Below are 5,294 nucleotides of genomic sequence, written 5' to 3'. Positions count from 1 at the left end.
GAGTTTCCTAATCAAACAACAGAGTTTGTCTGGTCAAAAATAATTAAAAGAAATAAGAACAAAATAAAATTTGGGCTGGTCCAGTCCACCGAACAGCTGGACCAAGCTGAAAAAACTGAGGGAGGGGTGTGATAGAAAGGGGATATGGAAAGGGTTATAAATTGTTACAAACAGCAGCTACTGTAACCTCAAGTAACTTTGACAAAGGAAAACACTCCCAGAGGCTTTGGAAGGTCAGGACTTTAAAAAAAACATTATCAGAAGGTGTTGGGTGAACATTCTGCCCGTCACATTTATCACAGTCCAACTAGAGCCACAAGACTAAATGTGGTAGCAAGCCTGTGCAGCTCCAGTACTAACCTGAGCTGTACAGGCAAGCACTGCCGGAGCGTATAAATGGCGGAGCTCATCGGTGCCTAAAATTCACGCTGAAGCCTATCGGTTGACATACAAAAAATCTTTTCTGCCAAGAAGCTTTCAGTGTGGTTCTTTGCTCTTGTTTTACTGTGGCCCAGTTCAGAGAAAAACACCGTTTTTCTACAGCTACATCCAAGATAATCGCTACAGTAGTAGCAGCCATTGTGAACGCCAGTTTACAGTACAACTTAAACCCAACCGTTACTCTTGGAAACACATGTCGAAGTGGGTTAGAAAGAGCCATAATATGTTTTCTGTCAAGAAAAGCTTTCAGTGTGGCTTAATGGTCTTTTTTCATAAGCAAGTTCTGACAATTTCTAATAAAACTGCTACCACTATACGTAAATCTGAACTAATTGGTGGCAGTCATTGCTAATGCTAACCCCCCCCTGTAGTTTCCGCATCTTTCTTTTAAATGACACGATTGGTCAGAACTGATTCAGGCCTGGCACAAAGTTGTAGATTGGAGTTTTGCAAGGTGGACTTGCCTAAAGACATCATACATGTGGAACCGACACTTTATTGGCCCCTTGCTAGGCCTTTTAGAATGCCAGGGCTCCATGGCGATTCCCGGACCTCATTTTGAACCGGCCAGCATATTCAAACTGGTGGGGGGTGGGTGGAAACTGAAAAGTTGGTTCCCAACTGGAACCAAAAAATAGTTGGTTCTTCCTTGTGAACCCTGACATCATCATTGGGCGTGTCATATTCCAGATTGTGAAGTTCAGCAGAAAATGGAAGAAAAGTGGTCTACTGAGCAGACAAAATGTTTGGTTGTGATCTGATCATAGACAGAATTCCAGGTGAAGCAGGAGAGTAGTACAAAGGAGAGCAGGTTATATGATGAACTTGCAGAATAAATGAAGGCAGGGTTCACTCGAACGCCAGACCAAATATTTAATAAGCTTAAGAAACTGCCTCAGTAATGCAGAGTAACGTCTCCCCACTTTGGTTCCGCTTAAACTGATGTGAACACCGACTGGTTTGCCAGAGAGCACCAAGGTTCTGAGACTCCAGAACAGACCCAGAACCAGAACCGTGTCGCCAAGGCCTTTCAGACCAGCAAGCCTCTGTGCTGGTTCTGGTTCCTGCTGGAGAACAGAACAAGGAAGAGCAAGTTATATGCCAAACTTGCACATGAGATAGTAAAGTCTGGGTTCACTTGAGCACCAGACCAAATAAATTAATTCAAGAAACTGAAAAAGGAATACCTGGACAGCAGGAAAGACTTGGGCTAAAGTGTAGCTGGACATGGTTATACATGTCCATCATGTCCTCCCACTTTGGTTCTGCTTAAACTGGTGTGAACGCCGGCTGGTTCGCCAGAGAGCACCAAGGTTCTGAGACTCCAGAACAGAACCAGAGCCAGAACCAGAACTGTGTTTGTCTGAAAGCACCTTGTGTGAAAGCACTATGATTGTTCTGCTGACGCACAAATCAGAAGGCCTCTCAAAGCAACCACTGCTGGGATATCTCTGCTTCTTGCTTATTTATGCTCCTTTAACAAATGAAAATAGATCTGTGCATATCAAACAGTACAGCCATCACTGGTTGGAATAGACATCCATGTGAGACAGCCCCCACTAGTCACTGGATCTGTAAGCTTTGGGAGAACGGACAAAATTATCTTTAATTATGCATCACAGTGAAATTGTGACCTTATCGTTATTACTTCAACATAGTTAACAGGTGTCCTTTTAGTTTCTGCAATAGCAACTCAAGATATCTATAGAGTAAGTTGAGTATTTTTCCTCATGTTTCCCGAACCAATGGTTAATTAAGGTTAATGGTTAATTTTTCGATACGAGTCTTTGGACAACCACAACAGCAATTCAACTCATCAACGATCACAAAGAACACTGGCATATGCTTGAATGTGAGAGAAAAAAATCTCAATATATGATGCCTTGAAAATTTAAGTAGCTATAGTGTAACTTAGAAAATTTGATGCTACTTTACTGTAACAGCAGCTAACTAGCATTAACAGGTACTTACCATTTCAGATTGGAATATTTAACACGTTTTTGAACTCTTTCTGCCAAAAAAGCACTTTGATAATGTGTTATGAGAGGACAGCTACTGTTTGCCATGTTAGTTGCTTGGCGGGAGGCGGGGGCAAGTTGTGGCTGTAGCAGCATGACTCACGAGTCATTTCAGTTAATTAAAGGAGTGTTTGTTCATTTATATGCGTCATACTGTGTTATTTGTTTTCCTTAGTGTCATTTTCAGTCACACAGAGAAATATTTTAATGCAGAGAGTAGCTAGCTGGCAGCAACTTCAGACACAGGGAGTTTTATACCAGACCACTCAGGCGAGTCATTTATGGGATTCTCCAATTCTTTCCATGGCCCAAAGCACATTCTCTGAAAGATTTAGTTCTTTCTATGCAGGTCACATTTTGGAAGACCTAGATTTTAGCCACACCACTCGTGTCGGAAAACTGTCACCAAATCATGCCAAGCTCTTCAGCATGCAGCAAAGGTCTGGCAACTCTCAATCCCCAAGTAGGTCACTGAAGGAAAAAATAGCATCCTTGTTGTCAGCCCCACTCACCTGTTGCTTCTTCTGCCACTTGAAGGAATATCTCTCAAAAAAGTAGGCTGAGAGGAGGTCAGGCCAACCTTGAGCAGTGAATAATGATCGAGGAAAGAGAGAGAGTGCGTTGTGAAATTTAGGACACTACGGTTGCTAGGTTTTGTTTAAGCAGCATAATGTTTCAGCAGAGGTAAGATACTCTTTCCTCTTCATTAAGTATGACTCAGTGGATTTCATTTGTCCTGCAGAGTGCAGGATGGCCTCATTCATTCCCTACAGAAAGGCTGATTTACAAGGTCATGGGTGTCTTAATTTAATTGCTGTCCAAAAACAAAATAGATGAGCACATTTTTCCTCTCTTTTGGTCTTTTGTAGGTCAAGGCTTTTTAACAGTACATTTCCATCCAGTTCACAAATTCTTCAATAACTCTACAGTTTAAACATATGACTTTACTGGACTTGATTTTATACTTGCTCTTTAATGTAGTGTTTTTGAAAGTGGGAGGATCCTGACCCCTGGAGGGGTCACCATGTCCTTTAAGGGGGGATTGCAAGGACTCTGGGGGCTAAAAAGAAACAGAAATAAAAAATCTAATACACTGATTTCTAAAATGATATTGATTTTCATGGACAGGATCTCAAGGCAGGTTCCATTTTGGGGACCTCAGTATTCCATCTCTGCTTTTTGCAGATGATGTGGTTCTGTTGGCTTCCCCAGCTGGGGACCTCCTGCAGGCACTTGGGCCATTGGCAGCTGAGTGCAAAGTGGTTGGGATGAGAGTCAACACCTCCAAATTTAAGGCTATGGTTCTCTGCTGGAAAACGGTGTGTTGCTCCCTCTGGGTGGAAAGTGTGTCTTTGCCTAAGGTGAAGGAATTTAGATATTTCAGAGACGTGATGATAAGTGAGGGTAAAAAGGAGCATGAGATTGGCAGGTGGACTGGTGCAGTATCAGCAGCACTGTGGGTGTTGTGCCAGACCATTGTGACGAAGAGGGAGCTGAGCAGAACACAAAGCTTTAAATTTACCAGTCAACCTACCTCCAACACCTTACCTTTGGTCATGAACTCTGGGTAATGGCCAAAAGAATGAGATCGCCGATTCAAGCAGCCTCCTTCCACCCCCGCCAAACCCCCTCAACTGGCTTGAAAGGAGCTGGGCTGATCAGGAAGGAAGCCTTCTTTTGGAGGACTTCCGGGCACATCCAGCTAGGAGAAGACCCTGGGGAAGACCCAGAATGTGCTGGAAGGATTATATATCCTGTCTGGTCTGAGAACAACCTTAGATCCCCAGTAGGAGTTTGAAAGAGTTGCTAGGGAGAGGGATATGTGGGTTGACTGACTCAGCCTGCAACCACCATGACTTACCCCGAACAAGCGGAAGAAACTGGATGTATGGATGGACATTGATTTCTGACAAAAATCTTACATATGGCTTTTAATCACTGCATTTCTTTCCATCTATGTACTTTTGTATGCTAGACTATTTATTTGTGGAAAAAAAAAATCACACAAAGATTGCTCCCTGCTTCCCCTGCTGGTCTGCTTTTGCATTGGAAACATCACTCTGTGCCTTGCATGTGTCCACAGTTTGATACAGTAGATGGCAGTATGCACATAGCTGGTTTAAAAATCCATGAAGACGGAGAAAGAAGAAGAAAAAATCATGGGAACTACGCTTTGTACTCTACATTTGTTTATGCTCTATGTGGACGATGGAGTCCATCCTACAAGCTGCTTTATGGAGGTTTTATAAATTATTTTTCAGACACCAAAAATTACCATCCTCCTATTTCCATGGCTACTGTGCACCTTGGAGGTTGAAGTGAACTTGTATTGAATGAATACATGAGTTTTTGAAGAGACTGGATGCTTAAATTGGCCTTTACAACTTTACTCACAGGTAGAGTACACAGGCCTGTTTGGGTTAGCATCCCCCACATGCTGTACCAGAATGCATCACTGCCAGGACCACCTATTGGGCAGACCTGAGCACGGTGCTTCAGTACGGTACACTTGCGTTCACACTGACCAAAAGGAACCAGACTTTAGGGTCACATGTACTCCGACCCAGGCATTAGTTCCTAATGTTACACCACCTTTATGGTGCTTCCTTGTTACTAACACTGTTGATTTTTCTTAAGGTAAAAATCACAGTCAAAGGTCCAGAATTTAAGTCATTATCTTTCTAAATGACTAAATAGATGTTTCCCCCTTTTCACTAATGACTGCCATCAATTCAAAGCCAATCTAATGACATGATTGATCTAAACCAAACAGAAGCCCTTAACTTGTTAAATCCATCATTTTTGTGCTTCTCCTTCTATTAATGATTGTTTTAA

The sequence above is a fragment of the Cheilinus undulatus genome, linkage group 17 (assembly GCF_018320785.1).
Source record: "Cheilinus undulatus linkage group 17, ASM1832078v1, whole genome shotgun sequence".
NCBI lineage: Eukaryota > Metazoa > Chordata > Actinopteri > Labriformes > Labridae > Cheilinus > Cheilinus undulatus.
Note: the sequence above shows the minus strand (reverse complement) of the source record.